Here is a 26,683-nt window from a genome sequence, read left to right as displayed (position 1 = left end):
AAAGGTCCTGCAGGGCCTATACATTATTTGAGTGCTGTAGAGAGTCTTCTAGAAGCCGAAGGCAGTAAGGTACGTTTTATGTACACAGATGATAAAGTATCAGAGAAAACAAAAGGCATCATTATTACTTGATTGTGCAAATGATTAGATAAAGAGCTTGCCTTCTTGGTAAAATATCTGGTATTGTATCTTCGCTGGCGCAGTAAACATGCAATTTAAATAAGTTACAGGCTGTATTCACATGCAATGGGACTTTTAAATGCTTCTAGGTGTAACGAGTACTTTTTGGAAAAGCAGCAGTTGTCTACAGCCAGTTAGGTTATAATCTCAGTCCAACACACTCTCCCTGTTCATTTGGGTCAGTGGTATGGTTTTCTTATGCTCTCTTTCTTGCCAGCTTCTTCTGCGGACACAGCAGCTTTGTCCATTTTTAGAATGAGTTTGGAGGATGAAGAGGCAAACTTTGAAAAAAAAATTCCTAGCCACGATTTCTGCTTCTTTGGTTAGTTCCATAGAAATCCTGTGTCCAATGCAACTTCCTTTTTCTGTGTGGTTGCTATCTTTGTTTTTTCTCCCTGTTGTATACTCTGCAATATATGTTTAAGCAAAATATCATCAGCAAATTTTCTTTAATAGACCCATAAAAGTTATTTTCTTTTCATTTAAAAATATAGCCTAGATACTCCTATCTTATCACAAGTTTTGCATTTTATAAAAATATAATTTTTGAATGGGCAAAATGAGTTCTCAGAGATTAATTGTAAAACTTGAGAGTCTCTTTCAGTACAGCTGAAGTGCATAAGCCCCCATGTCACAAATGTACACTGCTGGAAAGAATATTGTGCATGTATAAAAATGTGAACTGCATAGGCTTCCCAGTTTTCCAAATGTTGTATAGCATCGGTTTCTACTGTGTTTTGTTGTTCTCATACTACCATAACACACAATGATCACCGATCCCTAAAGACACACAAAATCAAGCCATTACCTGACAAACCAACAGGTTTTCTATTTCCCAAACGTCCTGGGTCAGTCTGTCCCTGAGATGAGGTTTAGCGTTGTACAGAGCACTCGGGAGGCTAAGGTTTATCTGTTCCTGCCAATTGCTACTTCTGATTGAATGCGTTAAATGTGCCCTCTGGAAAGGTGTATGCTCTCTGCTTCAAAAGGGAACAGTACATCAATGTTGAAACTTAATATGGCAGCTTCTAGTTTCAGGCTTCAGATATGAGAGAAGCCCACTAAAATTTGCACTCGCTTTGAAAAGCACGTGTGAGATTGGAGGATTTGTAATGACAAACTGTTTAACTTCAGTTAGAGTGTAAATGTTAGTATGCTTTCTATGAGGCAGCATTCCAAAACCCAAACATTCAAAAATTGTGAATCAAGCCTTAGCAACTAATGAAATTGGCTTAAAAATCCTGAGATTTAGAAAATAATAAATTCTGGGTTCTTTTTATTTGCCTTCTGGTGTTGGAACATTTAAGGTTCACACTTTCAAGCTTTTATCTGTGGATATGAGGGCTTAGAACTTACTTAAAAAAACAAAAAAGAGAAAGCTTAGGCCTTGTCTACACTACGGGGAGAGATCGATCTAAGTTATGCAACTTCAGCTACGTGAATAACGTAGCTGAAGTCGATGTACTTAGATCTACTTATTGCGGGATCCACACTATGCTATGTAGACAGGAGACATTCTCCCGTCGACTCCCCTTGCACTTCTCGTTCTGGTTGAGTACAGGAGTCAACGGGAGAGTGATCTGTTGTCGATTTAACTAGACCCGCTAAATCGACCGCCGATGCATCAATCGCCATGTGTCGATCCCCCATAAGTGTAGACAGGGTCTCAGTTTCTCATGTGGTAACCTGATTCCAGAAGCTGGGGCTCTAGCAAGAGGATGAAACATTGTGAGCCATGAGATAAAATTGCAAGAGTTGGGAACATTGATAAAGACATGGTGAAGATATTGTAGTTAATGGCTACATATTGCTGGGCAAAGGTGCAAGAAGGATTTTAAGGAATAATGTTAGGGAGTGAATAAATAGCAAGCCTCTGCCCAGCACCTAAAGGCTACTACATGGTTAAAATAATGTTACATGTAACAATGTTTTACACAGTTAACTTGCTGAAATACACTCCTTGTTAGCAGTTAAACTCTGGAACATTATGGCAGAAATGCATTTCTAAAATAACATGCCATTGTACTGTGAAAATGTTAAGGTAAGACTGTCAATATATTTAATAGGTATAACACTGAAGTTATTTAAGCTTCTGCAATTTGAAATCACAGAAGCACTACCCCAAGTTAAGTAGTTTTTGGCAGATGGGAGAACAAGATAGCTTGCTATTTTTTCTCCCTGCTTAAGGGTAAAATACTATATGACAGAGCACAGAAACCAGGCTGCTTTAACAGCAAATTTATGTCATCTACTGTTTTAGTGAGCTAGAATTATAAAATACTGCTTGTCACAAGGATGATAACAAAATAATGTAGGGCACTGAGGTTTCTCAGGATATATTTCATTTAATGCTGAATTGTAAATTCATATTCACTGCAGCGGTTTTTCAAAGAAGTTGTACTTTTCACACATTTACAAAAATAATTTGTTCCAGTACCAAAGAAGACTGCTGGAGGCCATGTTCTTGCAATGGCCAATGCAGGATGTTGTCTGGAGTATTATTATTATTATTATTATTATTATTATTTTTAATACCTAAATTTAGGCTCTGCACAGCATGGAGGCAACTGATAAACTCAGTTGCTACAAAGCTTTTAAAGATACCACCAGCAACTTTCTTTCTCTCCCTTCCAGACAAGATATGTTATTTATATATACAGATGCAGGGTATATTTGAGTCATTGTGATGATATGGAGCATTAAGTTTCCTTGGTATTTACAAAACTGACAACTTCTGACAACTGAACCAGAAACATGTTCAGAAAATGATTAAATCCTGTTCTTTTTTAGGGGTGCTGCAGCTGGGGATGTGTTTGTCATTAGAAATAGAGCTTTAAATTAACTTGAACAATGAGTTCCTTTCAGTGTAGCATTTGTGCAAGTTTTAACTATGCTGAAAGCTGTTTGAACCAAAATGAGTAATACTGCTCCTTTTAGCACCTCGTTGACTCTCTGCCTTTAGTTGTATGAATGAATATATATATATATATATATATATATATATAATAAGCAAAAGTCTATGTGTTTACAAGAAACAATGCACAATGTATGGTTGAATTTCAAATTTTAGAATGAATTGTGCCTGGGTTTTAAGACAACCAATAAAAGATCATATACTATTTATAAATAACTGATGCAAAATCATGTAATGTATTGTTGTAATGAAGTACATATTTGATTCAGCTGTAATGCCTATATGAAGTAGTTCTAGTTTAGCTTTACTAATGACATCAGCCTTGCAGAATTGTCTTGGAAAGTTATCCAGTCCAGGCACAAAATCTACTCTCTCATCCTCAGTAACATGATGATGATAATGAAATAAACTCATACTTTCCTCACCAGTGGAGGAGAATTCTTGCCTGAGGGAGTGGAATTTTGCAAGGCTGAAGTACAAAGAGCAGAGTTAAAGGGACAAGAGATTTCCAGATGTTGGGGATTAAACCAAGTGATTATTCTAAACTGTAAATGTGTAACTTTCCCCCTCCCTGAAATAGATTTTAAAATGGATATTTATTTTCAAACAAAACCAGTTGCCTTGTGAAACAGTTGGTTGGTTAGGGAGGGGGAAAAAAAAAAAAAAGAAGTGACCTAATGCTACTGAATAAAATATCTGATCTCTTGTTGCCAGGGCTGAGTCATTTCCTGTTACAATAACAAGACTGTCATCAGCTAAACTTTTCTAGCTAGCATACAGTTTGCCGGTATGTGTATGGCTTTATTTGTGCATGTTGCTAGAAAGTTAATGTTGAAAAATATACTGTACTAAATTTGGAAACATCATCTTTGTATCAAAAGGCATTAGTGGTCAATGTATGTCTAATTTATTGCTGGTATTATAAACTCTGATTTTTTAATATTCCCCAAACTCTGAATAATAATGTAATTCCAGCAAGGGATTCTGCACACATCAGACTGAACTAATATCAGAGCTCTCTGAGGTGGAACTTGGAGCCTTACTTTCAGTTGTATTTTATTCTCAGAAATAAGATATAGAAAATAACTATTTCTCTATATTTGAGCTATCAGTCCTCATCCTCAAAGGAAACCTGCACAACACTTTCAAAAGACGAGCCTGGGAGCTTAATTTCATTACTCTGCAAGACACCAAAAATCATGGACTGAACAGAGACACAGGATTTATGGTTTATTACAACACTCTGTAACCCACTAACCTCCTCTTTTTGTCCTATGACTTCAGAGGTATTAATGGGCCACTCTACTTTGAATGGTCCCTTACAATATGTGCTAAATAATCTATTCCACCTTGCATTTTGCTGTGATGCTGGGATTTCCCAGACCTGAAGAAGAGCTCTGTGTGGCTTGAAAGCTTGTCTCTCCCACCAACACATCTTCGTCCAATAAAAGATATTACCTCACTCACCTTGTCTCTCATTAGGGCATCTTGTGTGTCCCCTGCCCATGGAAGACTATTTCCTTCAGCATACCCTCCAGTGCTTTCTCCAGTGTAAAGGACATGTTTCAACAATCCTTTACAATTTGCAGAGGTGTGAGTACCCAGAATTCCAATGGACTTCAGCTGGAGTTGTGAGTGCTCAACACCTCTGAAAACTAGGCCCCAAGTGTCTCAAATTAGGCTCTTAAAATAAGTGGATAGTTGAAAATGAAGGCTATAACTTCTCTGTGCCTTTATTACCCCTTCTGGGAAATGGACATAATACCTTGAAAAACACACTGAGATCCTTTAGTAAATGGCAACATATAAGTAGAGAATATTGTTTTCTGAGAAATCAAAAATAGCACTTCCTCTTGATTCTGGATTTACCTTTGCTGTATATATTGACTGTGTTCAGTCTCATTCTCTCAGAGTCATCTTCACTAGTTGCATCCCATAGCCACCTAATTGATGTCTCAGTCTCCTACATCCCCGTGCCTCTGTTTGTGTGGAACCCAAACAACTTTAATGGCATTACTTATGGAATAAGATGCTATTGGAATTTTTCTTCCTTCTGCATTTTAAAACAAATTTCTTTTCCTTCCTTTCTTTTTTCTGCTTGGCATAAAAAAAGCAGAAGACCTAGGCTGATATTTGTGGAGTATGCAGGATTAAAACATGATGGTGCTGCTGTGTAAAAATTGCTATGCTCTATTCCCCAGTGAACAGGAACATTATTGTGCAGTCCTGGATAAAGTCACTGATTATACTGTTTAGGCCATGAAAGCAAGATGTGTTGCAAGTCTCTGGGTTTCTGTAATTAAAAAGTTGTAAATGCTGAGGTTGGTTTGTAAGTAGCTGTTGAGATCACTGTCAGAAATTCAACAGTGCATGGCAGCCGTTATGTATTTATTATTCCATTCTTTCAGGAATGGAAAATTACTGGTGTTTGCTTATATACAAACAAATGTTGGCTGTAACTTGCATAGGTAGTTTTCCAGGCTGTATGTATGGAATGGCTTTATAATTGCTTCAGATCCTCTCTGTCGTCAGAATTATATATCAAATATCCAGGCTGTCATTGCCATCTAAAAGTTCACTTCTTAGAAGGTTATACTGCTGCATACCTTGAACATTTTGCTAAGGGCAATTTTCTTTATACACAGTGATTCCCCCTGGAGTACATCTGAAAATATAATTGAGCCCTACATTTCAACTGACTATTAAAAACCATTTTTAAAAGCATTTTTTAAAAGGCAACATTTAATTTTGACACAAATACCAGCCTCTTAGGACCATCTTAAAATAAGTCTTACATATTTGACATGAGTAACCCTTGGGTACTGATGTGTAGAAAGGGAAGAATTTTATCACTAGCAAATTATACTCTATGCAGCAGGTCAGCCATGGATGGTTTAAAAATCCGAGCACACCTAGGTGAAACTGCAGTATAAGACCTTTGGCACATAAACTCTCCTGACTAGTTCAGAGAACAGTGAGTTCTCAGTTCCAAGGAGGGGGAAGATGATGTCATTAAGAAGATATTACCTTGCTTTGAAGTTAGTAGATGTGTTCAAAGTTCTCTGGGGTGTTCTCAGACCTGAAAAATGTGCCTCACCACAGCTGAGACAGAGGTAGTCTCTTTCTCTGTAGATTTATACTGCAGTTTGCTCTATAACTGTTGCTTTAACTAGAATGCAAACAAAAGGCATTTGGGAAAATGACTCTTGTTAGAGCTCTTTAAGGAAACGTGTTGAAAGTGAGGGCTAAACAATTTTGGCAGCACTAGTGGAAACAACAGCAGAAACAAAAATGCTCAAAAGTGAAGGAACCTGGGCAATATTGGTAGGTGCCAGTATTGTTATTAGCTGTTGAGTTCCAGTGAAGTGTGCACATCATTTGGTAATAACAATATGAGAAGTTATTGGCAGTAATTTTGCCAACCTTCAGGAAAACACTGAGGATAAGAGTTATCTGACTCTTTCGTGGGTGTGCAATCTGTGTGTGTGAGAGAGGGCAATGGGAAACTACTCTCCCACTTGTGGGGGCCACATAAGGGTTTGGCAGAATTCCAATCCCTTCCTACTCCCCTGGGGGTGAGGTGGGTGGTGGAAGGGCCAGGGCTCTATTCCCCCTGTGCACACCAGCCAGCAGAGCTACCCAATCATGTAGTAAACAAGTAGCAGTAGTTACCTGATCTCTTTGCCCCACGAACTCCACAACGTCTCAGAGAACTCCCTCTGATGGTGTGTAGCTCTACACTTGCCTCTTGACTACATGCTGTACCCATGAGGCACAGCCCAGCATATAAGTATTTTCTCCATTCACTGAGTCTATGGATTTTTAAAAGGCCAGAAACGATATAAAACTGTATACAAATACTCCAGTAACTAGAGATGGGCCCACACCAATGCCCTTGAACTTTGTGGATGTTCGAAAGCTTAAATACAGGTCTAGATCTGAATTTTGCAAATGGCTCATATTTTTGCAATGGAGCTACCTCAAACACCCAGGTGAAAACACCCCAATATATGGCAGTGTTGCCAACCCCAAACATTCAAAGCTCAGAAGTCAGGCCCTCAAAATAATGAGATTAAAAAAATACCTTGAGGTTATTTTTATTTGCATTTTGGTTTTTGAGCCTTTAAGGCTCATCTTTTAAAGTCTTTCTTCACAACCACGGGGGCTAGAAACTTACTTTTATTTTTTAAATGAAAACAGAGATTCTCACATAATCTCATGACTCTGGAGCAGGGGTTCTCACGTAATCTCATGACTCCGGAGCAGAGGCTATACATTAATTATAGCAAGACTCATGATAAAATCATAGGACTTGACAAAGCTGGTACTTGAAATCCACATAAAAAACTTGGAGCTTTGGCCCTTTCCGGATAGTTACATTACAATAAGATGAATTATTTGAGACCAGTAGTGCAGAATACCGTGTATTGGTTTTTTTTTAAATATTGATTACTCCCTGAGTGAATAGATACTAAAAAAAAATGGTTACCTAACAAAATTGAATATCACCCGAGTCATCATAAATGAAGCAACATACTGTTTAGTAATGTCTGCAATGTACACACAGACACCAGTGATGTTATCCGTGACGTATTTCAATTGTAATGACCTGTTTGTCAGGTTCTAGTCAGTGCTGAAGTTAAAGTGTAAGCTTTGTATCCGGGGAGGTTCCACAGCAATGAGTCAAAGGTGAAATGCCAGCAGTGAAGAATGATTAATGGCTGCAGTGGCTGAAATATCTGTCATAATACACACTTCTTATATTTGAAAGGAGGGCATGCAGTGATAGAGCAACAGGATGAATGACGGAGGAAGCATACAGTGAAAAAGTTTATACCAATATGATGATAAGGAAAACAGCTGTCATAAAAAGAGCAATAATGCTGCTCAGTACTGAACGGGGCTAATGTACAGTCCAATGTTTAGAGCTCCATCTGTTTCTTTAAATGCGAACTGCTTTTGCTTTTGTACACCTCATCTCTGTGTTGAAAACTTGCAACCCCAGTGATTCATATCAGCAGAACTAAAATAATATTTTATTGCAGGCACTTGGCGTTGCTCGCTGAAAATGAAGGCTCCGATCCTGCAAAGATTTAGGCATATTGACACATTGAAGTAAACGGGACTATTCACATGCTAAATGTCAAATAAGTGGGCCTACTCATCTGCTTAAAGATAAGCACTTGCTTAACTGTTTGCAAGGTCGGGGTGCAAAATGGTTTCTATGACACCCACTGTTTCCCACTCACTCATAACTTTATTAGTAGTATTTATGCTGTATTATTAGCCTGATATTCATAGATACAGTGCTCACACGTCCTGTTAAAGTCAGTGGCGGCTTCTGGTGCTCAGCATCTCACCAGAACATTGTAAATTTATATTTTTCAAAATTGTCCCTGAAAAACAGAAAAATATGTTTTATTGGTTGTTCTGCTACATCTTTTTTAAATTTCTGTTTTCTCTTTCTGTGGTTAGTTTGACACTGTCTGACCTTTTCTTGAATAGCTTAGTCATGCAATGGGATTATTTTCAAAAGTAGCAAATTTTGAAAGCAGATTTTTTTTTAATTCATTATTTTGAAACTCAGAAATTCTGGTTTTGAAATGTTCAATTCTGAAAAAAAAAGACCATAAAAAATGAAAATAGTCTGGTCACAAAACATAATTATTGATACATGGTTTGGGTTTTACTCATATTTAAGAGGGATGATTTTTTACTTTTTTTTACATTTTTCTCTTATCTCTAGTCATCAAGTAGGGTAGATTTCATGAGCATTAAATTACCTTATTGTAACATTAACCTCTAAATCAAAAAAATGTTCATGCGCGCGCGCACACACACACACACACACACAAAAGGAAAGTCAAGAAAATAACTTTTAAGACACATAAAGATCTTGTGTACTAGAAAAGATTAAGTTAGGGTTAACATGGACCCATTTTCTCTCCCACCTTCTTCTTAAAGTTCTTTCATCCACCAATGGTATTTCTGAACGAAGTGGAGATGACCAATATGATTGTTTTTATTCACAAAATCTTTGAAATTCGAGTAATTGTTATTGTTGTTTATTATCTGTTTGTACTAGTCCCCACCGTGTGTTAGGTGCTATGCAAATATAAATGTAGGCATCATTTCTGCCCCAAAGGGTGTATACTTAGAGGCCTGAATCCTACAAAGGCTTATCTTGTTTAGATTGTAAACTCTTATTTAGACTGTAAGTTCTTTGGAGCACGGGCAATCTTTCTGTTCTGTGTTTGTACAGCGCCTAGCACAGTGGGGTCCTGGTCCATGACCTAGGGTTCCTAAGCACTGTCATAAGAGAAATAAATAAATAACAGTAATATGCATGTGAGTAGTCCCATTGACACGTGAGTAAAGATACTCATGAACGTAAGCATTTGGGGCCGTAGTCATCCACTGCACGTTCCAACAAATGCAGCGATTCTCCCCTGTGCTATTCTCTCCTTCCCCAACATATAAAAGGAATAGCTCACATTACACTCATCTTCAATCCGTATAAATGGGATAAACTCAAAAGCTTGGATGTCTAGGGTGAAATTCTGGCCCATTTAATCACAAAACTCCCATTGCCTGCAAGAAAGCCAGGATTTTACCTCTTAGCCTTAGGTTTGAAATACTTAAGATTCCTTTGAAAAACGGTCTGACTTTTGGTAAGGTCATCTCAGTCCTGCATCTTTCCAAGGCCTTGTCTACACTGCCACTTTACAGTGCTGCAACTTTCTCGCTCAGGGGTGTGAACCCCCCCCCCCCCCCCCGAGCGCTGCAAGTTTGAGTGCTGTAAGGTGGCAGTGTAGACAGTGCACCAGCGCTGGGAGCTACTCCCCTCATGCGGGTGGTTTTTTTTGCAGTGCTAGGAGAGCTCTCTCCCAGCGCTGGTGCCACGACCACACAAGCCCACGTTAAAGTGCTGCCGTGGCAGCGCTTTAATTTTGCTAGTGAAGATACTCCACAAGTCCTTTGCAATTTACTGGATGTTCTGTGTTGTTTATTGTCAGCTTTATGTGCGTTTTGGATGAGATGTTAAAAGTTGAAGTCATGTTTGCTCTGGCAGGACATTAAAGACCCCTCAAGTACCATTAAAGCCAATGTGAGTTGAGGGTGCTCAGAGCTGTATAGGAGGTGCACTGCATCTCCCAGAATTAGATCCTGAACACTTGCACAAATTATGCAAGAAACCCAGCATTATAACTGCATTTTAGCAATCTCCGTGGTCTTTGCGAAAAAATAATTCTTCCTGCACTGAGTGTTGATCTTTGTGGACTTACCCATTGGGTTCTGAGCATTTTTGAAAGTAGAGACTGGGATACTAATGAGACAGTTTTACTCCAGCACTAGCCAGCACTATGACATTTATGTCCTGATTAGATCACAATCTGATGAGACTGAGGAGACATGGCAGTACGTCATCTTCAGGCTTTTAACACTGACTGGCGTCTGAAGACATCGGTTAGGCAGCATCTCTGCACTTTTGGAAACTAAACAAAAAGCATAATTTCAGTGGAATGTGTCATTCCAACTGCCCTAGACAAATACAAAGAAAACCATTCTGGTTCTGCCCACCATGTTTCAATACTACAGAACATGTATTATTGCTGTTGTTTCATGATATTATATAGAATGTGCTGTGAGGTTCAGATGTGTTAGGGGAAAAAGCAGACAGATTAATTCATGGCTCCACTCCATCTCTTTTTGTATTATCCCAGAGGAACAAAGGGGTCATAAACCAGCCAGATTTGGCCCACAGGGAAATCCTTTGTCATGATATAGAACAGGGGTCTCAAACTCAGATGACCTCGAGGGCCGCATGAGGACTAGTGCATTGGCCCGAGGGCCGTATCACTGACACCCCCTACTTGCTGCCCCTGGCCCCGCCCCCACTCCACCCCTTCCATGAGGCCCTGCCTCTGCCCCGCCTCTTCCCACCCCTTCCCCACCCCCTTCCAACCCCTTCCCCTAAGTCCTCACCCCAACTCTGCCCCCTCCCTGCCCCCAGGGGGTGCAGGAGGGGTGTGGGGTGTGGCGGGGGCTCAGGGCAGGGAGTTGAGGTGCAGGAGGTGTGCAGGGTACGGCAGGGAATTGGGGTGTGGGGTGCAGGAGGGGTGAGGGGTGCAGCAGGGGCTCAGGGCAGGGAGTGCAGGAGGTTGCAGGGTGCGGCAGGGGACTCAGGGCAGGGAGTTGGGGTGTGGGCAGGGCCGGCTCCAGGCACCAGCGCAGCAAGCAGGTGCTTGGGGCGGCCAACGGAGAGGGGCGGTACGTCCGGCTCTTTGGCAGCAATTCGGCGGCGGGTCCCTCACTCCCTCTCGGAGCGAAGGACCAGCCGCTGAATTGCCGCCAAAGACTGAAGCGGCGGTGGTAGAGCCGAAGTGCTGCAGATCGCGATCACGGCTTCCCCCCCCTTCTTTTTGCTGCTTGGGGCGGCAAAAACCCTGGAGCCGGCCCTGGGTGCAGCAGGGGATTGGGGTGCAGTGTGTGGCAGGGGGCTCAGGGCAGGGAGTCGGGGTGCAGGAGAAGTGTGGGACGCGGCAGAGGGCTCCGGGCAGGGGGCTGGGGTGCAGAAGGGGTGCGGGGTACGGGCTCCGGCCCAGCGCCGCTTACCTAGAGCGGATCCGGAGTGGCAGCGCCGCGCACCGTGGCCAGGGCAGGCTCCATGCCTGCCTGCCCTGTCCCTGGCCCCGCTCTGCTACAGGAAGCAGCCAGAGTCCTTGGGGGGGAGGGGAAACAGCACCATGTGCTGCTCTTGCTGCTCCTCCAGGTACCTCTCCCAAAGCTCCCATTGGCCGCGGTTCCCAGTTCCCGGCCAATGGGAGCTGCAAGAGCACGGAGCCTTCTATTTGCCTCCCACCCCCCTGCCCGGGGCTGCAGGGACATACAGTAGTTCAGCCGCTTCAGGGAGCGGTGTGGGGCTCGCAGCGACACGGGGTAGGCGGGAGGCGGGGAGCGTGGCGGGCCGCATGAAAGAACCGGCCCGTGGGCTGCGTGTTTTAGACCCCTGATATACTGGAACAGCTGTATGCTTCCCCCTCTCTTGCAGCTCCCAGTATAGGGGCTCTGGCTGCTACACACTGGCTGTCCTTGACTGCTGGTTGACAGCTAAGTACCCTGAGTACCTCTAAATTGGGCCAGAGGCTGAAGTAGTCTATGATTAGCTCAAGAATTTGAGAAGTGCAATGGTGCTTTAAAGACACATTTGTCTCCCCTCCCATAGATGTTGCACCGAATGGAGCTCATCTGAACCCAAAGTCACTAATAACAAATACGCTTACATTGAGTTAGTGATAGGCGTGCAAATATATACAGTTCACCTGTATGTTTCCCATGGGAATATGACCTATATAGGACATGCCGCAATGCATGACTCAAATTTATTTCTTTGCTTTGGGTTGATCATGTAAACAGAAACAAATTACTGACAAAAAAACAACAACGGACTAAAAATATTAAAATTACATCATGCTGAACCATGGATAATAATCATTTGACACGTCTGGTAAATACAGACAGATTCTTAGATGAAACAATGGAATCCATTCAATCAGCACCTTGATAAAAAACCACATCTGCTTCACTGGCTTGATTACATATGGTTTTCAGTGTCTCTCAACAATGGCAGTGCTGCACACCAAGCCAGTTTAAAATGACTTGCCTCCTGCTGTCTGCAAACCTACAGTAATTTACAAGTGTGACTGATGTATCCTGGCAAACAGCTTCCTAGTGTGTGGTCCTCTTGTCAGGCTACTTAACTTATTACTCATCTGCAGTAGGGTACTTGGTGCTGTACTATCATAGTGAAGGGCATGGCTCCACCCCTCCAGGAGTTCACAATCTAAATGAGTTGCTTGTACATTAACCTAGTTTTTGAATATTTTCATACAGGAAGGAGCTTTGCTGCTTTAAGCATCATGGACAACACAAAACACACTTTCAGTCTAAAGTGTTTTTAATTTAGGGTTGGTCTACACTAGAAACTTACATCAGCATAGATATGTCATTTAGAGATGTGAAAAATCCATCCCCTGAGAGACCTAGCTATGCTGACCTATCCCCTGGTCTAGACAGTGCTAGGCCAACAGAATAATTCTTCCATCAACCTACCTACCTCTTCTTGGGGAGGTGGATTAATTACAGTGACAGGAGAAACCCTCCTATTTCTGTAGTGTCTACACTGAAGCGCTACAGCAGCACAGCTGCAGTGCTGCCACTGTAGCATTTTCAGTGTAGATATAGCCTGAAATTAAAAAACACAACAAGCAAAGAACAAATAGAAAATCTCCAGGAGAGAGAGCACAGAGTGTGCGCCTCCCTCTGCATGATTTTCCAATCCTCTCACAGCCCTGCTACCTAGCAGAAAAGTAGGGTAGGCTTCTTTTATTTAAAACTTGTACAGAGAAAATAGAATCAGAGCTACATTCAGCACAAACACCTTTCCTAGTGCCTCACATATGTGGTACATTGGGCAAAATTAATCTGCAGTGTAACACTTTTGAAGTGATGACATTCCATATAATCTGAAGGCCGTAGGATCTGATATTTCATAGAATCTTAAGTTTAAAATGTCCACAAAGCAGTACCAGAGTCAAGGACATATGTGTTATACTCAGAGAATCTGATTTTGATTTTATTTACAATGGTATAAATCAGGAGTCACTCCCTGGTAGTTAGTGGATTTACACCACCATAAAACCAGTGTAAAATCAGAATCAACTCCAAATAACATCTCAGCTTCTCAAAGCGGACAGCCTCTCTGCTTCACGATACAGCCAAGGCATGCTAACTAACACTTGAACAATTGATGGCCAAACATTCTTTCTAAAACATTTGTCATTTCCAAACATATTTATCTTTAGAGTAAATAAATGTTGTGTTAATTAGTGGCTGCTCACTGCTAAAATATTCACTTCATATTATCACCTGGTGGCAGAGTTATGCGTGCCATACCAGTCTTTCACAGCGGGTCTTAAAAGTTTGAAGCCTTAATCTATGTCTGTGATGACCTTTTAAATTACAATGTAAAGCTCACTCACAAACTTAATGCTTGCTAATAAACTATCAGATATTTAACAGCCAGGTGGCATGTTTTTTTCCCAATGGACTGGCATGGTATATGCATGCCAGCACTGTCACATTAGTAGCAAACATTAAAGAAGAGTTCTGTTCTGTTCAAACCATGTAAACAGGTAAGAGTTCTGTCCCTTTGGGGAAAAAATTATCCCTCCCTTCTCCCCCACCCCCCATTCACATTTCTATGAACAATTGTTAGTTTCTGCATTGCTTTGGTGACCCCAAATTACCAGGTTTTAAAGAATAAGAGGTTACCTAAACCTTCAACCTTTGAATCTACAGAAATCTAAATAAATAAATAAAACAAAACAGAATGGCTCACAGATGTTTCCTAAAGAAGATATAAACAAGGAAAATGAGCAGTAAGACTTTCCTTTCTAATACTGTAATGAGTTTATTAGTTCAACAAACACGACTTCTGAGCAGGACACCCCTTTCTGAAAGATTGTTTAAGCTGAAACATTATTTCCTGAGCAGCTGACTCACTTGATAAGATGCTCCCCAATGACATCACTGAGTGTTGAATAGATAACAAAAGCTTTGGATCATATAAAGTTGCATGGTTTAGATGGTTCTTGACCTTTTGTGTGTGGATAGTGATTAGTTTCTAACATATCTACAGGCATGTTGAAAGCTTTTTGTATCATAGTCAAGAAAAATAACACTGACATCATTTAAAACTGGTGCAGAGTTTTTTGTATCCTAATATAGATATGAAATCTGTGGTTAGATTTTAATGATCAGTCTGCAGAGTTGCCTAAAATCATCTCCTTTATGTCCATTTAGTTAAAAGATGTAAGTTATTTCTGTGGTATGTTAAAGTTTACTCTAATATGGGAAAAGACCAACACTGTCACCCCCTATCCTTAACTTAATCTGATTTTAGTGAACTGAGAAAAAAAAGTTGATAAATCATGTTAACTCCCAGAAATCTAGACAGGGGCTTGCTGATTCTTCTGGGGCCTTATTATACTAAATGATGATTACAAATGTAAGTGACGCTTTTGTCATTATGCTACTGGACCTCATCCTCAATTGAAGACTTTGTGTTACAGAAAAATACTTGTTATCAACAGAAAATTTACAGTGGACTTCAGTGGATTTCTAATGGACTTCAATAATGCAGCGTTGTGCTGTTTAATTAATGGGCTAGTTGTAGAAGTCTGGAGGATCGTTATATATATAAATAGAAACCTTGCAAATAAAACTTTCCTTGTTTTCCCAAATATCCACAGACAGTGGCTTCTGGGAGGTCCAAAACACTTTCTTGAGCCCAGAGATGTGTGGTTTTTTTTTAATGATTTTTCTTTAGTGGCCTTCTCAGAATTGAGATCTCTCATAGCTAGTGATGCCTGAATGGCTTACTTGATAAGATCATCTCTAATGACATTGCTATCAGCTGTGAGTCTAAAAAAGAGAGGGTAAGTCAGTTAGAGAAATATTTTTGATGAGTTAAGTTTGTCTGCATTTAGCATCTATGTTAAGCTATGTTTCCTAGGATTTAAGTGCATTTGTATGATGTGAGTTGTAAAAATTGCAAAGAATGAGATTATATAATGAAAGCTAATAGAGGGTCTTTTTATAAAATAAATTCATGCCTCTTTGGTTTATTTCCCTGCCACTGTATGGTAAATTAAGGTTCACCACCACTGCTTTCAATCAGCAAAAGTAGAGCGGAAATAAAATAAAATAAAGGTGTCACATTTTCGGTTGCTTTACACTGTGAAACTGAAAACATTGCTTAAACTAATAAAATTGAATCTAGTATGTGCTTGACTTTTTTCAAACGGTACCCTTCAAAGGGTGGAAACTAGATAAACTAACAGCTCATTCAGTGAAGTTACTGTGTTGAGTGAAGTGTGTCTATCAAATGCTTGCTTTACAAATTTCAATCGATGTTGTTCCTCTCCGAAATGTCACCCACTCTTTGGCTGCAGGCATTGTTTAAAGAGATGGAATGTGAAGCATTTTTATTTTGCTGTCTCTCTTGGAGGAAAATCTGCCATTCTTTCCTTGGATCTTCTTTATCAAAGTGGTGATGCAATCATTATCTCTGACACTGATTAGATAGTTGGCCAAATGTGTTAAAGATCAAGCTGACATTATGGTTCTGTGATCTTCAAAGGGGAAGAATACAACAGTAAAAAGGAAGGCACCATGGCAATGAGGAGCTGCTGTGTGAGTTGAGAAGAAACTGGGTCAAAAGTCAGTACTAAAGCTGTCGATAGCAATTGAGCAATATATATATTTTTTTGCTATTTACCAATTATGAGTTCAGATTGTACATTTGTCTGACACTGATGAACTGTCAGGGAGGCTAAGTCAGTATGTTACAGAACTATAGTTCTATTGCTGCAATCAGATTGTATGACTAATACCAAATGGGCCAATGTGCCCCTGGTGTAACTCCATTTACTTAACAGAAGATGCACAGGAATGAATCTGGCGCATTGTCTTTATGTCAGCATCGAGTGGATTCTTTAGGTTATTTATAGTTCCATCAGAGATTGTGTTAGTGGGTGAGAGTGGAGCTGTGCTAGCCAGGCAGCAGGAATATTCAGAAAGTGCCATTCCATTTGGCATGTGTTCACTAGCTAGGCAGCAATCCCACCTTGCACAGTCCCAGAGCCTGGGCTCCAGCCCAAGCCCGAACAGCTATACTGCAATTAACAGCCCCTGAGCCTGAGTCCCACAGGCGCCGGCTTCTAATTTTCCCTGTGGGTGCTCAACCCCCGCTCAGTCCCAGGCCCTGCCCCCACTCCAACCCTTCCCCTAAGCTCCCACTCCACCCCCACTCCGCCCACACTCCACCCTTTTCCCCCAAGGCCCCACCCCCACCCACCTCTTCCCACCCTCGCTCCACCCCCTGCCTCTTTACGGCCCCTCCCCCCAAGCGCATCCCATCCCCACTCCTCCTCTTCCCCAGCACCTCCTGCACGCCACAAAACAGCTGTTCCTCAGTGTTCAGGAGGCGCTGGGAGGGAGGGGGAGGAGTTGATCAGCGGGGGCCGCCGGCAGATGGGAGTGGAGGGGAGAGAGAGGGAGCTAGCTGTCAGTGGGTGCTAAGCACCCACTAATTTTTCTCTGTGGGTGCTCCAGCCCTGTATCTACAGAGCATCTACAGAGTCGGCGCCTATGTCGAGTCCCATGAGCCAGCGTCAGCTGGCACAGGCCAGCAGCAGGTTTTAAATTGCAGTGTAGACATACCCTTACAGTACCCTGCACTCCTCTGCAGCTGCATTAGGTGAGTCACAGTCATTACCTTAACATGTTCCCTTAAAAAATGATTAAAGGTCTAGAAAACATGACCTATGAGGGAAGATTGAAAACATTGGGTTTGTTTAGTCTGGAGAAGAAAAGACTGAGAGGGAACATGATAACAGTTTTCAAGTACATAAAAGGTTGTTACAAGGAGGAGGGAGAAAAATTGTTCTTCTTAACCTCTGAGGATAGGACAAGAAGCAATGGGTTTAATTTGTAGCAAGAGCAGTTTTGGTTGGCCATTAAGAAAAACTTCCTAACTGTCAGGGTAGTTAAGCACTGGAATAAATTGCCTAGGGAGGTTGTGGAATCTCCATCATTGGGGATTTTTAAGAGCAGGTTGGACAAACACTTGTCAGGGATGGTCTAGATAATACTTAGACCTGCCTTGAGTGAAGGGACTGGACTAGATGACCTCTTGAGGTCCCTTCCAGTTCTATGATTCTATATAAAGAGGAGATTTGGATACCCATGAATCTGTCCATTGTTTCCTGTCTAGGCTGGGATTTTCAAAGGGGACTAAGGGAGTTAGGTGCCTAGCTCTGATGGACCTACAGTGGTTGAGAGCGTGCTTCTTAGATGATGAAGGGGTGGAAAGGAGTTTTTGTAAGGGGCTGGGTTCCTGTTGAACTGATCATTTAATGGTGCTGAGCTGTAACAGTATTGTTAATGGTGTGTTAATGGTCTAGAACATGGCCATGAATCTTTTTAGTTATTTAAACTGGGATAAATAGATAAAGCAAAATAAATAAAATATTCCCTTAGGCCCCTTTGAAAACCTCAGCCTCAGTTTACAATCAGGAGATTATTAGTATTATTTGCATGCACCTAATATCAGAGCCATTGGGCCCAATTCTTATTACAGCAAGGCCCCTTTACACCACTCTGGAAGTGTAAAGGAGCCTTACCATAGGCATAAATCACGTTTCCACTCACTTTAGGGCCCCTTTGCACTATCAGAGCAGTGTAATAAGACCTAACCCATCACCTCCAACTACATCTGCACTAGAAATGCTGTGCCACTGTAGCACTCCAGTGTAGACACATACTATAGTGACAGAAGGGATTCTTCCATTTCTGCCATAAGTCCAACTCTCCAAGGGGTGGTAGGTAGGTCAATGGAAGAATTATTGCATTGACCTAGCGCTGTCTAGGCTGGGGCTTAGGTTGACTTAGCTAAGTCTCTCAGGGGTGTGATTTTTTCACATCTCTGAGTGATGTAGCTAGTGTAGGCCAGCTGTCTGTAATCTGAGTACCTCAATCCATATCTTCAATTAAGTGGTTGGGCATGTCAGTTCTTCACAAAGGTCAGCAATGAAGGAAGACCTGCCAAAGATCTGGCGCATATCAAAAGTCATCAGCTCCTGGTAAAAATCCAAACCAAGCATCAAGCTACTGCCCAATATCACTGCTTTCTGTGTGTCTCAAGGTCCTAGAGCACCTAATTTTACAGCAAGTAACACTGGAGGTGGAGAACATCTTGAACAAGAAGCAAGCAAGCTTTCAATAAGGTTGAAGCATATGCGACCAAATACTTGAGCTAATCACATTAATCAAAAATGATTTTGCTATTTTGCTTATATATATGTAGATATACCTATCTCATAGAACTGGAAGGGACCTCAAAAGGTCATCGAGTCCAGCCCCCTGCCTTCACTAGCAGGACCAAGTACTGATTTTTGCCCCATATCCCTAGGTGGCCCCCCCAAGGATTGAACTCACAACCCTGGGTTTAGCAGGCCAATGCTCAAACCACTGAGCTTGACCTCACTGCAGCGTATGATATGGTGTGGCACACAGGTCTACTTGTTAAAATATCAAAAGTCCTCCCACCATGGTTTACTGATGTCATCGAACTGCTACTCTGAGACAGTTGGTTCATGTTACATGTGGGTGAAAAAACAAGTGCTTGGAAAAAACAGATGAATGGGTTACCCCAGGGGTATGTTCTAGCCCCAATCTATACATCAATGACCTGCCACCAACCCTGTCACGGAAGTTCATTTATGCAGACAACATCTGCTGTGGGCTACAGGCTCCAACTTTCTCTGAGCTGGAGAAGACCCTGATTGACGATGCTGCAGAACTGGCTGACTACTGCAAGACATGGCGCCTTCAGCCTAGCACCAGCAAGACAGTTTCAAGCACATTCCACCTCCACCATGCCAATGCTAAGAGGGAACTAAAATGAATGGCCAGAGGCTGAAACATGAAATATATCCAGTTTACTTAGGCATGACCCTCGACTGAACACTGAAATACAAAAGTCACCTAAGCAAGATAGCAGCGAAGATCAAGGCATGCAATAACCTTCTCAGCAAACAGGCAGGAACTTTATGGGGAGCGGATGCTCCAATACTAAGGACTCAGCCCTTGCCATTTCGTACTCAATAGCAGAGCACTGTGTGCCAGTATGGAGTAGGTCAGCACACACCAAACTTGTTGATGTGCAACTCAACTCAACAATGCGCATCATCACAGGAACTCTCTGACTGACTCATCTTCCATGGCTTCCAGTTCTGAGCCACATTGCTCCCCCTTACATCAGGTGGGAGGTTACAGTTGACAAGCTGCTTGAGAAGGTACTTGCCAACCCACGCTTGTCCTTGTTCAACAACCTTTTTAGTCTACCAGCTACGTGTCTTTCATCATGACATCAATTGTGGTTCAGGCTGCCAGGCCAGGACCTGACAGTAGAGTCCTTGTGATGGGAAGACTGGTGTTTAACATCAACCACCAATCAGTTCCTTGTCACAGACCTTACTGTACTCCTGCCCGGGTCTGACCTGCTATGTTGTCAGTAGGCAATTCTTACCCGATTCTGGTCTGGGCAAGGCCTGTGTGCAGCCAACTGGCACCGTTGGGGTCTTTGAAACAATCCAAGCTGCAGCTGCGGCACAGATCAAACAATGATACACATCGTTGAGGAGTGCCTGGTAACTACATTCAGTGGTGGGCCCCGAGAGTTCCACTTGGACACTAAAGCCGCTATTGCTTGGCTTGTCAAATATGCAAAATAAAATAAATAGCCCATATCTTGGTTTTATCTCCAGCTGTGACTACTGAAACCTGTGTGCTCCTCAGCCTGTCCATTGTTAGTGGCCAATTTCTTATAGGCAGTGGGTCTTGAGGAGGTAGCCATGGCCTTATTGCTTGCTACAGAGGACATTCCTTTTGCACACGGATTATATTTTTGTTTATAACAGTGGGGCATTTTCTGTCAATCTTGCCACTGTGGTCACAGAGAAAATGGTAAAGTGAAGACGTTAAATTTTCTACTTCTTGTATTATTAAATGAGATCCTACGATGGCTCCACACTTATCTCATCATAACCTACTGTAATCTTTGTGACCTCATCTAAGTATTAGACAAGCCCTGGCATGGGGTCAGTGACTTACTCAAAACAAATTCCTTTGGCTGTGTGTTGAGTTTTATCATATCTTCACAGTGGTTTCAGTAATTGGCTCTCTTCTATTACTCTGATTTGTTTGTCTCCCTTGCCCCTGTAATAGTCTCTTGTGGGAGACAGCTGTTAGTTACACTGAAGCTGGAGACATTGCTGCAAGCATTTCAGGGAAAATCCTTAATAATGTCTGAAAGATGCTGATATACTGCTTTCTTCCTAGCATGCTTTTATTCCTCTTGAGGATGTCATCTCTAGATGACTCTATTCCCTCATGATGCATTTTGACCATGCATAAATTACCTTTGTCTTTGCATTCCCCTCTGATGGCAGTTGAATATTAGCCATCAGTTTTCAGGCTGAAACATTGTGATTTCCTTACTACTAGGACCTAATCCAAAAGCCCATTAAAGTATTTTCAGTATTTCAGTAGGCTTTTAATCAGACCGCATTTGGGCCTGATCATGTAAGGTAATGGAGCACCCTCTTATGAGAAACAGGCCAAAAATATCAAATATGGGTGCCTAAAGTAATACATGTATCCTTATTTAGCCACAGAGAAAAACGCACCAACCCCCTTAAACTTACACTGAAGGCAGCAGGAGCTACAGGTTACCAGCACTACTGAAAATCAGGGCACTTTGATTTAGATACTGAACTTTAGGCATGCAAGTTAGAAATCTGGCTGCAGTGTAGGAAGTAATGGTGTTTACAAAAAAGAAGATTCTTTTGGGCAGATAATGCACATTCTTCCAAGGAATGAAGTAATTTAAAATATAAACTTATTTACCCTTTTACATTTCAATGATTAAAAAAAAAAGAATGTTTTTTTTTATTTTTCAATTAAGGATAGTATGTACATTTGTTTCCGCATTTAATCTTGTGTCGGATTTATAGCTTGTTTTTTCTTTTAGGATCCAAAGTAAAGAGATGTCCTGAGGAATTTGGTCTTCAGTCACGGAGATCATTGTACACTTATCAGAACAAAGTATTATTGGCACAAGAAACTTGAGAGAAGACAGACTTACCCCTAATGCATTCACACCAAACTCTGTCTTTAACACAAAGCCAGCAGTAGAAAACAAACTTTGGCTTCGATAATTAAAGTTTATTATCGCTGCTGAAATAAAAGCTTTGTTGTATAAGAAATAGATAAATAAAGCAAGGCTGCATTAATGTCGTTTCAGTTTTGCTTCCTTATTTCACTCTACTTGCTATGTCAGCACCACCGGCATATGGTGATGTCAGGATGTGGAATAGAAACTAAGCTGGAACAGATACTTACTTATGTAGGGTTTGGACAAGTTTGGTCACTTTTGCTTAGTCAGTAGCAAGTAGTTATTTTATGGGCTGCTTTTAATCACATTCAATATTTTTAATCATTGAAGCATATTTTCTACTGCTTTGCCTGTTTAGTTTTGCTCCTCCAGTTTCCTTAAAAGGCTGTTCCACAGCCTAATGAATTTCCTCATTAGGAATTAATAGTAAGGAATTATTACTATTTGTTATTTGTATTACAGTAGCACTTGGAAGCTTCTGGGAATGAGACCAAAGAATAGTGTCACAGTTCAGGCAAACAGCTGGAGGCACCAGTACATAGCTAGCCGTATTTTGACCATTTTAGAATCTTAGCAACATTCACATTGGCTGCATGAGTTCATTTTACTGATTGAACAAAGAATCTGAGTTATGCCTGCCATTTGGGGGCTAGTTCAGTTTGGGTAGATAAATTATATAATACGTAGATTATTCCCCTCTCCCCTGGCACTGTAAGTAATTTTTGCTGAACTTTGTGCTGATTTTATAGCTACCTGTGAATGCTGCCTTTGTCTACCTGTAAAGCTGTAAAAAAATGCCATTCGGGAGTGTTCAAGGGTCAACAGGAGTAGGGTCATCACAGCACAAGAGTGAGAGCATTTATTACAGAGTGGTTTCCCTGCTGTGAAAGCCAATGAGAATTCTAGTTGGCAAGCAGAGCATATTAGCCAGTCATTAGTGGGTGGATGGGGCAAACAATGACAGCTCATTTTGCAAAGCTATTACATTTGATCCAGCAAGAGTGTCTGACTAACTGGATAGGCACAAGTAGTAGACTGCTGCTACCATCGTAGATAATCTGGGAAGGATTAAAGAAATCCAGAGTGTCTCAGGGCAGTCACAGTACTCATCCTATGGTGGTGGTGGCGGGGCAAATCCTTGTCCTCCATACCTCCCCACCAACAGATGAAGGAACTCTACTATGGGAACCTTACGCAGATTTCTTCTCTAGTAGTTCTCTCCTGTGAGGGTTACCACAGCAGGGGCACTCTATCCCAGAAGGTTGTTTTAAAAAAAAATCAAATACTATTTAAATCAGATCTGATTAAATATGAAGAACCCTCCACCATTAAAACTGAGCACCAGTAAAAGATGAAAGGTGACTATGAACATGTTACTGTTTAGATCACAAAGTTGTAATTCACAGGGAATCAATAAGGCACTAAGTCAGAAAACAGTTTTTATATTTGATTATTCATAAGGGGGGGGGGGACGGGACAACATTGGGGCCCTGTTGCTATGATAAGAAACAAATATACATTCATTACCTTACATATCACAAAGTATTAATACAAAAGATCAGATTCCAATGGAGTAGATCAGATTATTTAGTAGGAAAGCCTACCAATTGAAGACTGTACTGATATATTGGTAAATAAATGTCAATATGGTACAGTCCTACTGATTTAATTGGGACAGGATGAGGCACTAACATTGACATTTTTAAAGGTATTTAGGCGCCTGGGAGTTAGGCATCTAAATACCTTTAAAAATCTGTCCCTAACTGAATTATTCAGTTTTTCTGTTAACAGACTCTTCTTACTATTATTATTCATGTAGGCTCTTATTCAGCAAAGCCCACTTAAATACTTTGCTGAGTAAAAGCCTAAAGCTTAAGTCCATGCTTATTCAGCAAACCACTTACTTAGCTATAAGCACATGCTTATGTCCCACTGATTTCAAAGGGACTTAAGCACACGCTTAAAATTAAATATATGTGTAAGTGCTTTGCAATCTAGGGATGGACTTCAGCATATGCTTAAGTGCTTTGGTGAACCAGGCTCTTATGTTATGGTAGTGCTTAAAGTCCCCAGTTGTGCCAGGAAGAAAGCACAAGAAATATTCCCTACCATAGAGAGATTACATTACCTATTCCTTAATTTGATTCCACTGCCTTATAAAAGATACATTTAAGCACCTTTGATAAGGAGAACATTAGCTAGAAAATGAACACAAAATCCTAGCTAAGACAATTCTTCTCAAAACAAGAATGTTTCTACGTATAGCCTCGGTGGGTTCAGATGTATCTGGTAAAATATGGATTTGTTTACCTTTATAATAAATCTTTCCTTTTGATCTTCAAACTGCTGGCATGAAGCTTTCCTGATCTAAAGAAGCATCAAAGTTCATAATAAGAGTTTAAGTACAGAAGGATGGAACCAGATAGTAGTGGTTCCTAATGATACAGGAATTTCATTAGGTGTTTGGCAATGTTTTAAAATGTCTTAATTGGAATTTAATGTATTCACAGATACATAATCTTAAAATGAAGAGACAGAATTATATGCATTAGTTTAATCTCTGCATTTGGGAATGCTAAAGATTCTAGTAACTTTATGCCTTAGAAAGACAATTTAAAAATGTTTTTGTTTATTTATTTTTGTACAGACTACACGAGACTAGTCTAGTCTTTATGGGCCTGATCCAAAGCCCAGTCAAGTCAATAGTAGCTTTTCCTTTGACTTCAGTGAGCACTAGATCAGGCCCTGTAGGAATCCCTATCAACTTAGTTTACAGTTAGATTGTATTGTCTTCTGCCATTTTTAAAGAATCTCTCTCTTTTTTTTTAGCCATTTTCCCCCTAGATTGAATTTCATCCACCACAACAAAGTTCTCAGTTTCAATATGAAACATGTTAGAAAAATTGTAAACGACTCTGCAGTTTACACCAGGCTGTATATATGGTGCCCGCTCATAAAAATAATAGAACAAGAAAGTAAAAACAATAAAATAACAAAAAAGAGTCACTTCATTGCTGACCCACTCACAAAATAAAACCAAAACCAATGCTGACTCTACCAGTCTCAAATTGCATTACTATGGACTCCTGGAAACACAGGGTTAGGTAGGAAGTGATCAGTTTCTGAAGTGAGTAGAAGGGAGTTCCCATGGTAGGCCATCAAAAGGCCCATTTTCTAGTCCTTTAGTTCTTTTGCTTTTTTGTCCCACTGGTATCTCTACCTCTAAGGGTATGTCTACACTGCATTTGCGAATGAAACTCCCTACCTGGATCTATAGACTTGGGCTAGCAGTCTCTTCGGCTATCCCTCGATGCGAAGATGTCTGTCAAGCGGGTTCATTGGTGGGTTTTTAGTTGGCTGGGGAGCCCATTTCTTGCCCTGCAGATTATCCAACAGAAGTGACAGGTTTAATTTTGGAGGAGACATAGTTGTTGGATGGAGTGTTGTGCCTCTTCTTTCCTCATTTGTCCCTTCTCTGTCTCATAAGCACGTCTGTTCTCCTCAAAGTGAGCTGTGGCTTGGTTTATGGTGTGGCGCCACTGTGTTCTGTTCTGCGCTGAGTCCTCCCCGTTTGTTGGGTTGATGCCTCTCTTTTTAACGTTTACTTTCAGTGTGTCTTTGAAGCGCTTCTGCTGCCCTCCGTGAGCCCTTCTTCCCTGACTTAACTGAGAGAAGAGTACTTGCTTCTGGAGGTGAGTGTCAGGCATACGTACACAGTGGCCAGCCCAGCGAAGTTGATGTTTCATGACCTACTCTTCTATACTGCTGATGTTGGCTGCAGAGAGAATGCTGATGTTAGTGCGTCGCTCTTTCCAGCTGATCCTGAGAATCCTTCTGGGGCAGCACTGTTGGAACCACTCCCGCCGCTTGAAATGTCATCTGTAGGTTAGCCAGTTCTAACAACCATAAAGAAGGGTGGAGATGAGAACTGTCTTGTAAACCAAGATCCTGTTTGTAGATCCTAATCATTGAAGACTCGTTTGAGTAGTCTTCCAAAGGATGTGCTGGCACAGTGGATCCTGTATTCAATTTCTTTGTCAATGCTGGCTGTGACGTTCTGTACCTTGAGGGAACACCCTATACCCCCATGTTTATCCTTATAATGTGATTGTGTGGTATCTAATGCAAAGTTTGTCATGTTGGGTGTCTTCGGAAGGCACATGATGCACTGAGCATTGTTGTTATAGTAATGTTATAGGTTGTAATTTCATGTATATATTTATGAGGCTGAAAATGTGTCCTCATGGCTTAAAATAAGCCCAGGCAAAAACTCTCCAAGAGCAGAGGGGCAGTTCACACCTCGTCAGGGCATGTATGGGACAAACCCAGCCCAGCCTCACAGGAACAATGGACACTGGCCTAGGCAGAAACAAAGGATCTGTTGGACTCTAGAGTGAGTCACCCCCCTTCCTTTGGTCAGTTTGGGACTACGATGAGGTAATGCTCACCTGACTCTGAAGCGGGAGCGGGGGGCAAAGCCAAGAGGGAAGAAAGAACATGATAAAAGGGAGAGACATTTGCCATGCTCTTCCTCTCTCACTTCCATCTCCATCTACCGACACCACCACCAAGCGACTGAAGCGCTGATCAAAGGGGAGAGCCTGGCTGAAGGGCAACCAGCCAGCCTGTGGTGAGAAGCATCTAAGTTTGTAAGGACATTGAAAGTATTAAGATCAGCTTAGAATGTGTTTTGCTTTTATTTCATTTGACCAAATCTGACTTGTTATGCTTTGACTTATAATCATTTAAAATTTATCTTTGTAGTTAATAAATCTGTTTGTTTATTC

The 26,683-nt window shown here is 41.2% G+C and overlaps 1 long non-coding RNA gene across 1 annotated transcript; it reads left to right on the top strand.

Annotated features, from left to right (window-relative positions):
* On the top strand, nt 1-26,683 carry LOC135874087 (uncharacterized). Its single transcript, XR_010561141.1, has 2 exons — nt 1-69; nt 25,508-26,683. It is a non-coding gene; the product is annotated as an uncharacterized LOC135874087 (long non-coding RNA).

The sequence above is a fragment of the Emys orbicularis genome, chromosome 2 (genome assembly GCF_028017835.1).
Source record: "Emys orbicularis isolate rEmyOrb1 chromosome 2, rEmyOrb1.hap1, whole genome shotgun sequence".
Lineage (NCBI taxonomy): Eukaryota > Metazoa > Chordata > Testudines > Emydidae > Emys > Emys orbicularis.
This window is presented reverse-complemented; position numbering and strand designations above follow the sequence as displayed.